The sequence below is a fragment of the Bacillus rossius genome, chromosome 11 (assembly GCF_032445375.1).
Source record: "Bacillus rossius redtenbacheri isolate Brsri chromosome 11, Brsri_v3, whole genome shotgun sequence".
NCBI lineage: Eukaryota > Metazoa > Arthropoda > Insecta > Phasmatodea > Bacillidae > Bacillus > Bacillus rossius.
The window spans coordinates 27,499,095-27,511,647 of NC_086338.1; the positions used below are offsets into that span (position 1 = coordinate 27,499,095).

The 12,553-nt window shown below is 36.5% G+C and overlaps 1 protein-coding gene across 2 annotated transcripts in view; it reads left to right on the forward strand.

Moving 5' to 3' along the window:
• The first annotated feature begins 7,906 nt into the window (after positions 1 to 7,906).
• The window catches only part of LOC134536726 (integrin beta-PS), a 66,408-nt gene continuing 61,761 nt past the window's right edge, over positions 7,907 to 12,553 (forward strand). For both annotated transcript variants that reach the window (XM_063376608.1, XM_063376606.1), the window contains exon 1: positions 7,907 to 8,081. The gene's annotated coding sequence lies outside the window, so the exon portion shown is untranslated. The remainder of the gene's footprint in view (positions 8,082 to 12,553) is intronic.

Consider the following 12,553-nt stretch of genomic DNA (forward strand, 5'->3'; position numbering starts at 1 on the left):
ACCAATGCAACAATTAACCTTCAAACCAATCTTGTAGAATCAGACTCTGAATAAAGACTAACGTACATGATGCAGTTTAATAAAAACAATTACCGGTTTAAAGAATGCAGTGATGGTGTTTGTTTTGTCATGTATATATTTGTAGGTTTTTTTATATGTGCTGGTCCAAGAATTACTTATACAGCCATTTTGCTGCAGTGTAATTTTCTTGTATTGGTTGTATTTAACCGTTTTCAGTCTTGTAAGGTAATTAATTGTTTTATATTAAAACCAGTTATGTTTATATTTTTGAATTAGTACGCAAACATTTTCAACGATAGCATTTTAGACGCATCTGGGTTTTTTACCCATGTGTCTGGGTTTTTTTGTAGGTTATCTAGGTTTTTCATGAATATCAGAGTGGCAGCCCTGGTTACAAGTCGTTTTGTTTATTGTCCTACTTCAAAAAACGCTCAGTGCGCAGTGCGTGCACCGTCTCGTTCAATAATAAAACTAATGAAATTTTAATATTAAAAAGTACATTAATACAAGATATAATATTTATATTTGTGCACCTAACAGCTATGAAAATGCAAATAAATTCTCAGTTGACACTAATAACAGATGTAATCAACATATGGACTTTCTTTTTTCGAAAACAATTAGTAACTAGTGTTTTCATACATTAAAAGATTACGATTTTATCAAAAATTAAAAATAAAAAAAACATATTGGTACATTAGTGAGCATACTATATCAATGTTTACGTTTCAAATGTTTCTTCAGATTAGTCGATGATGATTTATAACACAGTTTTTGTTTACACAAATTACAATTAGCAAACTCATTATTTTCCGTGAAAAAATTCCACACAAATGAAGTCTTTTTCGTGCACTTATCCATTCCTTATTTCACTATAAATATACTAACTACAAAGCATGACAGCCCGCAACAATGTTACTTGGTGATACACGGCCAGGACGAACTGCAGTGAATGTTGAACTGATTGATACTGGCTGTATCAGGCGGGCATGAGAGTAACAGAGGTAGAGAATTACCGGGCGTGATAAATAATGTAACAGATTCTCCTTCCGGTCGCACGGTCTGCGTACGCGGAGCTTTGTTGCTTCCTGGGACCGTCTGATACAGAAGTATCAGAGACTTGTACCTAGGTACATTGCTGTATCAGTATCAGGTTGGGACTGATACCGAAAATTGCTGTCCCAACTAGGGATGCAAACGATACATCGATGTTTTGAAAACATCGATGTATCGTTCATGAAACATCGATGTTAGCATCGATGTTTTGAAGAGGGATACATCGCCGATGCATCGACGAAAAAGTCCAAAAACATCGACATCGTTCATCATTAAAATTGCCATAGTTTCTTATAATATTTTGGGTATCATTTCATGAATATTTATTATATATATAAAAAAACATTACGATACGACATTTAGTTTTTAAGATACAATTTTTTTAACTGTCTATACTTACTATAAAAACCTACATTTTTAAGTAGGTAGGTATCATAAATGTTGTAAATACTGAACTATTTGGTTGATTTCAGTATCAATTTTTCCCAGTACTTTAAGATGTGTAAAATCATTTGAAAAAATGAATACCGTTAAAAAAATTTGTTTACATAAGAATTTTCTTTAAAATTTTGAAAAATATAGGGAAAAAGCAGCGAGACTTTATGGACAATTTCATAGCTTGTTATACATACAAGCTATTGATTGGTACTGATACGGTCTCGCTAGCTCTATCGAGAAAATTAATGTTACATTTTAAACCTGCACATACACTTCATGCTTTTTCCCTAATTTTTTTAAATTAAAAATAAATTGTGTAAAAAAATAGTTATTTTTAAATGATTTTGGACTTCTTAAAATACTGGGAAAAAAATATAAGGATACCAAACAAAATGGTTTAGCATTTACCTACTTTTATTTATACTTAAAAATGTAAGTTTTATAAGTATCTAAAACTAAAAAAAAAAGTTTCTTGAAAACTAAATGTCGTATCGCAATGGTTATTTGGATAAATAGATCTCTCATGATCTGTACTATTTACAATATATTCATGAAATGATAACTAAAAACATAAAAAACAAGAGTAATTTTATTTTAAGTAAGCCTGTGTCTTAAGGCTGCAGTCTGCCCGGGCACACACACGGTGCGCAGAGCTTCAGGAAAAACAACGTGATTTCAAAACTACTCAACATATCCGAGTGGGGTCTGTTTACAAAAAGCATTTAAGTGTTCGCTGAATGCTGAAAGGTACTTTTGAATTCGGATTAAGTTTTTAAAATGTGTTTTTAGTAGAGTGAAAATGGCTAAAAGGTGTGTTTTCGGAGTAATTTTTAGGGATAAAACAACCGATACAGAATCTTGAAACCACTTAAGGGCAGTGCAGTACACCTTTATCTTCATTTCTCAGCCTTATAATGTCACGGTCACCGCTCAGTTCTCTCAGTTATCCTGTGACGACGAGAAGACCGCGCGCCAGTCCAGAGGAGACACCGCGCTAGAAGCACCAGCGAGCGTCGCGCTTATCATCCCGCCTCACTGACACACATAAACCCCGAACAGACGGCCAGCTTTACATACATTTAAATTATGGACATGCCCTTTAATGTTTACCTTTAATTCTGCTAATGTTGTGAAGTTGTAGTCATTTAAATTTGTCCACAACTCTTTGAAGTTTACTGAGAGCTGGTCAAGTAGTTCATGCGAATTTTTAAGTTTTTGGTAGCAGAATTTGCTTTTAATACATGTTTTTGTTCTGCACGAGACACGACTGTAAATAGGTTGTGGATATTGTGGTCAGGAATCTGTAGAAGGTATGGTTTTTGGCTACATACTATAGTTATAATCATTTTGGCATGTTTTTCCTGATATTTAAAAAACATCGGTTAAAACATCGATGTATCGGTTGTCAGAACGATGTTTTTTGACATCGATGCTTATTAGTGATGGGTCGTTCGTTAACGATTCGTTCAAAAAGAACGAATCTTTGAGAGAACGAAATCTTGCGATTCGTTCGCGATGTAAAGAACCGGCTCTTTGAGAGCCGGTACCATGAAAGATTCGGTAGAACGAAAATGCGGAGAGAACGAGAGAACCAACCGGCTCTTTGAGAGCCGGTACCTTGAAAGATTCGGAAGAACGAAAACGCGGAGAGAACGAGAGAACGAGATGAGAGAACCGGCCACGCGCCCGGTCTGATTCGTTCGTGAAATGATTCATGACGTCAGGAGTCTGAAGAATTAGTAATCACAGCGTGAGCATGTTCATAAGAGCAAACGATAACTGATCAAATAAAATAGGGTAACATGAAAAGTATCTATACCTGAAAATGTCAACTGTTAAGTAGTGGTTTAAAATTGCGTTTTCACATTCACATACACAAATTTGGGGAAAAAAAAAACATGAATTAAAAATAACAGGGAAAGTAACTACAAATGTTCACACTTACCATTTAGGTGTTAATTAATGTACCTACTTCATTTTTCTCTCTTCATACTGAATCGCAGTAGTAGTATTCAATTTTTGTCTTTTTTTCTCTAAATGTGTTGGTCTACATGTAAACACTATACTCTCTCTAGAGTGTAAATAGCCTGTATATTAATATTTGTAACTTAAAAAGTAATACAATATAAATAATCTTGTTTCATATACGCAACTGTGATTCACTGGCTACGAAAAGCAATGTTCAAGTACTAGCTATAATAGTGCGATTACAAATTAAAGTTAAGAAAGATCACTTTCGTACCTAACATTCTTAGATTTAATGCTCCCGTATTATATAGAATCACTGCATGAAGCATTTGCAGCGATCAACAGTCAATAATTTTATAACAGTCCGTATACAACTAGACGTTTGAAATTTCATTTACCCATGCAGAGTAGATAAAGATAACCACCCACGCGATCCAGCCTCCTCTCGTTATCGGGTCACGCGATAACGAGGGGAGGCTGGAAGCAAACACGTAGCCAATACTCTAAAGGATGAACGAGTTACGTCACCTGATATAAGAGCCAGATCCTATTCACAGAAAAGAACGAAATGACCGAGATGAACGAATCTTTCACGGAACTGATCCGAAAGTACCGGTTCGGTCAAAAGAACCGTTCTGCCCATCACTAATGCTTATTAGTTTGAACATCGATGTTCGTGATATCGATGTTTTTAAGAGCGATGTTGCATCCCTAGTCCCAACCCACCTCTACCCAACAGCCTCTCGAACTTTTGTGCTCAATCGCATACTTCAAAGCACAGTGATCAAGGATTGCTGTAATAGACCCTTTCTTTTGTCAGCTCTAGCTAAGAAATTTAGACCTAGCTTATATACAACTCCTCCATATAATAGTTACTGATACAAGTGGTACACATTATAAAAACAGGTCATCATTTGTTCTCCAGTAACGCGCAATCAAGGACACTTTTTAGTTATTATGCCTAAAAAGCACTGACAAGCATCTTACATTGTACATCAATTATCAAATATATACGCACTGTAATAAATGTTAATAATAATTGGTGCCATCTAGATTTGAGTTGTGGTACCAATCGTCGCCTATACCACAAGGCTTGCGCAGAGAAGCCTGTGGGATACTGCTTTCTGTGGGAGGCGGCCATGTTGGTTTCAGGGAGGAGCTTAGCACTCGTACAAGGGGGCCGAGGCCAAATGCGGGACAAGACAAACTATACGAGTGAATGGTGCCAGTTGAAGTTCAGCCATATGGAAGAAATCAACGAAAACGTAATCTCTGCGCATGCTCGTAATTTGGGCAATAGATTGGCAACGGATATTACATAAAAATCTGTTGCATAAAAATAAGGAACTTCCTTTATCATATCATGCACTAAATATAGTTAGGGCGCAAGTGTAGCATATTCAACAGAAAAACTTTTTTATTTTGAAATATCGGCCTGGATGTCGTAAGAAAAAAAAATTGAGACTTCCATTTGTAACATTTTTATCCCCTTTATTTCCAAAATTCCTAAAACCTGCAATATTTTTAAGCCTTTTCCTCTAACCTCTTAATTTCTGTCTTTAAAGATTAGATTTCCATGTTTATCTTTTAGAGATTTGTTATTATAAATTTCAGAGATTCTATTTAATTATTCATTTATTTTTATTTATTTATTATTAAAATCCACCACTAGATCCCCTTACAAGCATTACACTTGGGGATATGGGCTTAGTCAAATTAATATAAGAATACATATTTACTATATATACATACATTCCTTTTTCAATACTCATAACATATTACAGTCACAAATTAAAATTAAAGAATAAAATTTCCCATATTCTAGATATATCAAAAGGCCTGTGTTTCATAATATATACTTGGGGATATGGGCTTAGTCAAATTAATATAAGTATGCATATTTACAATATATACATAAATGCCTTTTTCAACACTCATTACAAATTACAATCACAGATTAAAATCAATGAATAAAGTTTCCTATATTATAAATATATCAAAAGGCCTGTATTACATAATAATAGCATGTTAAAAATCATTGATATCTGATATTGAATAAAAAAAAAATTTAATTATAAAATTTCTAAGTTATTTCTTAAATTTATTATGATTATTTAGAAGTAATAAGTTTTTAGGCAACTTATTAAAAAGCGTAATACCTTTATGTTGAACTCCCTTTGCATAGAACGTAGTTTTAAAACACTTAGGTTTGAGTTAATATTGATACCTAGTTTCATAATAATCGATAAAATGAGTTTCTTTAAAATTTTCCAAATTTTCTTTTGTAAATAACAGTAAACGATAAACAAATTCGGAGTAATATGGTAAAATATTTAGTTCTCGAAAATATGGTTTACAGGAGGAATTTGGTTTCTTATTACGGTACAAATAATTCGAATAGCTCTTTTTTGTAATCTAAAAATGTTCACACTGAAACTACTATTTCCCCATATTTCAATTCCGTAAGTCATGTAAGAGTGAAATGCAAAATAAGCAGTACATAAGGATTCCTTATCTAATGTATTGCTTAAAATTCTAAGTGCATAACATGATTTGCTTAATTTTTTTACTGTTTGTTCAATATGTTCTTTCCATTTAAGACTTTTGTCTACTATTAAACCTAGAAATTTGGTTGTATCAGTCATATTTGTTTTTTGATTTAATATTTTGACGCCGTCCCCGCTACCTCTGAGTATTTAGACGTGATTTTGTTCAGTTCGTGATCTCAGGGAAGGTTCGGCCTTGTGGCTAGAGGTAGGAGTCAACGCAGTAGGGCCCCCCGAGCTGTTGAGGCCACTCGGGACGCCTGAATAATAACACAAAACTTCTTCAGATAGTTCGTGAATTTAATACAGCACAGCCCAATACATGGTGCTGCCCGTTCTGGCCGTAACGGTTTGCCCGACGCGACTAGTCACACGCGCAGCTCACTTCCTCAGTGGCGGCTCACGATTCTTATGCGCGTGAGGGGCAGACTCGTTTACGTGATGCGAAAGTTACAAAAGACACTCTGACATGGCACACGATATTTTGAAGCACAATACACTACACTAATACCTAGCTCTGGATTAAGTTTGGTGGCGCACTGCCGTACGACGGTGATACATAAGCCCTGACATGACGAATTACACTTAGGCGAACAACTATTCCACTAATACATTACACTTGATAAACTGGGCTAGCAGCACGTAGGCCCGTGTCTCCGGCGACTCTACGTGGTGTCTAGGTGTGTCCCAGGGACTGAATCGTTATTAAGTCTGATAGCACGTGTCGCCTGCTGGCTGCCCCGTGCGGGCCAAAACTAAATAGCCGGTAGGCTAGGTTGGGCGTGAAGCGCCGACGTGAAACCACATAATCTCCCCACAGTACTTACGTATGACGTGGAACACTCATCTTGAGCACTGATTGAATTAAGTTAAGTACCTCATGGTAAATTTAAGCCGACCGCGGAACTGTACAAAAGGTTGAAAAGAAATTACACTATGGAAAACTACATGTCGGTGAATGCAAAGTTTGAAGGTTCCGCGTTGCGCGCAGGCTGCCGGCCTGGTTGAGCTCTCGAAGGACACTGGCGGTGTCGCCGCGCGCGACCCCCCTCCCCCGCCAGCCCTCCCGCGGAAACGTGTGAATTTCGCGGGAAACTGAACCGGCCAGGTTCGGGACAAATCGCACATTGAAACATGATTTTGCAAAGACTTAATTATTAATTAATAAAAAATAATGTTTAATAAAATCCTGTGGAAAAACATAATTATAACAATTTGTTGTAGTGCGGCGGAAGGATATGCCACACCCGGCCGGATCCTTGCGCCGGTGTAGCACTCGTTGTATGGCGTTCGCCTCGTCGCACGAACTGCACTTTGCTGCGCGCACGGGCGCGTTCGGTGCACACGCTTTTGCGAGACGTTGATGAGGCATAGCGGTCTATGCGACAGAGGAGCATTGGCGGTCGGCGTCAATTTGTTCTAGAATACTTTTCTGATCAATGTCATAATTAGGCCTAATCCTATTTTGAAAATACATAAAACCAGTTTTATTAATGTTAATTTTAATCACTATGCTTTTACGATGCCAAAATTTTAACCATTTTTATAAAGAAATTATAATGGCCTAAAAAAAGTTCTAAACCAAGGTGTCGTCTTTATTTTCTACATCGATGGTTGTTTGTGGTTTACGTCCATTATAACTTTAATGTATTTAATTTAAAGCGCATTCTTGTTGGTGTACAAGTGCAGAAAGTTATAATTTATATTTTGCTTATAGCAGTATTGCAAAGACTGCAGTGACATTGGCACTTTTATCATATATATGTAATAATTTGGGTTTAGATTTACAACTTTCTTTCTGGAGTTTTTGTTCAACTAGTTGTAGTTAATTCTTGTGATCCATACTATGAACAAACAAACGGGTGTTCTTCCTTTATGTATGTTCTATGAATCTTTTTCCCTTTACATGAAGTCCTGTTCGTTTGCTATTTAAGTGTTCCGTGTCCTCGTAATACGAGTTTGTTGTGGCTTTAGCGAGCCTTCTAGTTGTAAATATTAGTTCGTGATATGCAAGCTTGGTGTTAAGTGCTGTTGGATAGTTGAGATTACACAGTAAGTAAAAATTTGCATTATTTTGGTCGTGAAAACTACGCATGCTTATTATAGTTGGTACATTTAATTAACGACTTTCCATTGTGTAGATGATTGAGAGTTGTTAATTTCCTAGAGTTCGTTGAAGTTTTCATTGGATAGAAAATATGATTGTTAAGGTTATGTTCACTGTAATTGTAGCTTGAATTCTTGTTCAGGGCATAAGGATGTAATTGCAGTCAAGAAAGCATTGGTATATGAAATTACTCGTCTTTTTATATCATCAGTTGGAGCAAACTTAAGTTATGACATGTATTAAGTGGAGTTTTGTGCAGTAGTTTTTAAGTTACAGTTTGTTTACAGTAAGAAGTAGATTCCAAAACATTGAGATAATGTAGCTGTGATGTACTGTCAAGTGTACAAGCGTACGTAACTGGTTTTTAACACTATTCAATCTCGAAATGTAGGCTGGAATACGCCCACGTAAAACGTAGCCCGTTATGTTCAAACTTCGAAGGCTGATTAAAAACAAAGGGCTAGGTAATTGGTAAATCGCAAAATGATTTAATTTGCTTTTATGTGTGGTTGGGAAGGGGGGACGTGAAAAGGTGAAACTTATTGTAAGTTATGTCTGTCTCAATTTTGAACATGTTTTGATGGTTTCATGTCCCCCCTCCCCTTGTCACGCGGTACTTCCTTTCGTATTTGACGTGTGACGTTTGTTTCACAGTATCCTGCCTTTCAGTTAGCGGTGACCAGTCACATTTCTAGTACTGGCAGGCTGCTATCTTGCGGTGATTCAAGGAGCAAAGGGTGACGCCATCACTCCCTCCTTTCGTCTTCACGTGGCCTGAAATAGACGCTCCCAGGGATGTACAAAAGCTGTGTTCCAAATTTCTCAGCCCGTGTCTCGATTGGCTGAGCCGTGAATTTTGCAGTGCTGTCTTCACATGTGTGGAACGTGATTGGTTTAGAAAATCATTTCATTGACGTTGCAGATACGTATCCACAGTGAACAGCACGGTAATTGCTTACTTTTTTTAGGAAACGTTTTGAATGTTATTGTTCGGGTTGAAAATGGCGAGGCACGAACCCAAGCCTGTTAGATGCAATGTTTATGCCCGATCCAACTTGACACGGAAACGTAAAAAACGGATAACGGAATCACAGATATTTACGTTTCACTATACATCCGGTGGGGCCATGACCCCCCCCCCCCCCTACCCACCTTTTGTGTATAACCTTTAGGAATATATCTATTTTTCGCAATGACTTGTAAGACATCAGAAATGCTTTAGAAATGCCAATTAGAGTGCTGTCATTAATCAAAATGTCAAACTGTACATTTGGGGGGAATTCTATATGACCCGGAACACTTAAGTAACCAGCCCCTTCCCCTCCCATTGTAAGCTGTGTCCCAGATGCTTCTGTCGAGTCAACAGTGCACGGAAAATAATTTATTACCTGAAAACACAATGAGACAAGATATTTTTTCACATGCATATCATTAGGAAGACTGATACGTGAAAATTTCATTGAAATGAAAATTATCACGTATCCAAGTTTATTCTTTGATCCGATGGCATGATCCTGTAATAGCGATACAGTGGTACAGTACCTATGCTTGATGTTTTAATCTAGTACGTCGAAAGACCCTGGAAATAAAAAATAAAAAAAAAACTAGAAAGTCACGATAGAAACAAATTATGTCAGGTCTTGACTCTACGTGCGTAGCGCAACTATGAGGAAGGTTGAGCGGTGACCATACAAAATTGGCGGAGAAATGAAGATAAACGTGTAATGAAAGTCCCTTGAGTATTGAACAATCTTTACCGGGTGTATCGCGCCTTAACATCATTAAAAAAAAATTCATTTCAGCGATTTTTTCTAAAAAAAAAAATAATTTAAAATACGGAATCTGGAACCGTAAGGACCTCAGCGTATTCTTAAATGATTTTCGGAAACAGACACCACTCGGACACGTTGAATAAGTTGGTGTCTCACTGTTTAGATTTTTTTTAAATTAATTTCTTGTTATTACTAATAATTAGGGGCTATTTATGTTAAATTTAACACAATAACGTTCTTGCCGTCACAAATCTTTCCAAGAGATATGTGATATAATTTCTGTTTAAAGTCGTGCAAGTGATAACCATTACAAACAGTTCACACCCGCGTTAAATAACCCTTGGTAAATGTCTGGTGTTACGGGACAGTGTGTGCAAGCTATGTATAGTGTTAAATTTCGCCAGAAAAGGCTCTTAACTAATAGTTGTGACGAGGAAATGAAAAATAAACAAATAAACGTGGGGTGTGGGACCCCACCTCAAACACCTTCCCCTGTGTATTGTGGTGACAGCAGGTGGTTGTGGCCCAGACTGCGGCTGTGGTTGTGGTTGTGAGGGGGTCGCAGCGCTCACGTGCCGTGGCTGGTTGTGTTTGTACCCTCGCCTTATCTGCGGCTTCCCGCGTACAAAGACCGGCGTTGTTCCACGCTCAGATTGCAGCGCACAGCAAATGAATCGACACATGCTAAAAGGGCCTCAGTCACAAAAGAAAAAAAAAAGGCATGTTATAGGACAGCTTCAACTATCCATGCTAGGGAAATTCTTAACGTACGCTAAAAGGGTTGCTTGGAGACAGACTTATTCGTTTTTCTCAAGACTGGGTTGCTTAGACTGAGGAGGCCCTTTTACCATGTGCCGATTCAAATGGCGAACACTGTTGCCAGATTGACGCTACCTCGGCTTGTTAACATTAATAGTACAAATTTTTCTATACCATCGTTAATCATACTAAGTTTTAATATATATTTAATTATACTGTTTTACTGTATCTTGATTTTTTTCTAAGACCATAAAATAGTATCTACTGACAGTATTATTTACTGTTTTAGTCATTCTGACAGAAAATAATTAAATGCTAAACACCAATTATTAGGGGCTAGACAAATTATCATTTTTTTTCTTCCAAAATTAGCATATGTTGTGAAATTAGCATTGTTATGCAACTTATTTAAAATTTATAATCTCCATTTTTTAATGTTTGTGAAATAAATATTCAAATACCTACAAATAACCCTCAGCTTCAGTTTTTTTACAAACAATTTTTTGTCCATGACTTTAAATCAAAACCACAAAAAAATGCTTATTTTACTTGAAATATTGGTAGTGTAACATGTTAGCAAACATTGAGTCATGTGTTTAGTTTATAGAGTAATACGCCAATCAAATGTATTAATAGGGTGGGACTTAATATTTTTAAGTTATCTCTGCTGCATGTAACTTGACTTTATCATAGAGACATGGCAATATCACAAATCGTGCTGGTCATGAAACCTAGTGTAGAGAACAATTACTTACCAGAAAACCACCACACGGGTCAAGTGTTAACATTTGGGGGAATGCCAAGAACGTGTAGTACTGCTAAGGTTTACTCCACGCTCCTGTTTAAGCAAAATGCAAGTCTTGCAGCCTGTTGTTTTCATCGTATTATCCAACCGCAAAGCTTTCATCAGCGAGACGAGAAATCTGCAGCAAAATAGTGTATTTTGTGTTTGTGTATTGACCGAAATGCTGATAAGTCTTACTTGACATATAAATTAAAATAATTTAACTATACTTGCACGTGTGTGCTGACAAACTGCAAAGTATGAATAGGCATTAGGTGAGTTAGGTCACTGAAGGTGCACAACACTTGGTTTTTTGATTGATTTTGATTGAAAACACTTGCGATTGGGTTTCCGCCCGGTGGCAAGGAGTACCCCCCCCCCCCCCCCCATTAATTTTTTTTATTTATATATATTTTTTATACAATTTTGAAAACTTTAAAAAAAGTTTGTAGTAGTTACGTGGCATTTTATAAATGATATATATATTTTTTTACCATTTGTACATTAAGTAATAGGGAAGGGGCCCGACAAAATGTATTTGCCTCCAGGCCCTTAGTTTTTTTCGACAGCCTTTCACAACTTTCTACTAGTTTTCCTTCAAACATAACCGGACACGGGCTCAAAACTCGTGACGCAACGGGAATGCGAGAATGTAAAAGTTTAGTCCGACGTGAAATGTTTCTAGTCCTTACTGACACACGGCGTGTGTCTTTCAGGACTGTAGCCAGGATTTTGTGAAGGAGTGGTCCTGTATAAACATATCATTTTATTGATGAGTAAGTTTTCTTTATAGTATAATTTTAAAAGAAGATTGATTGTCCTCTAAACTCTACGGGGAATAACAGACTTTTAGAACACCAACTTTCATACATTGAAATATAGCTAATTCTTATATTGCTTGGGAAAATAAAACTGAACATTTACATTTTGGTGTTAAATTATTTTTAATACTTTGTTCTTAAGTTTATAATTTGATTTAGTTAAATTCAGTCATACATACTTGTACATTGAAGTATTAAATACATGAAATACGAATGTCAAGTGTGTATGAAAGACATGCTTACAAGTGTGCAAACCGGCATTAAATCTGGACTACTTGTGA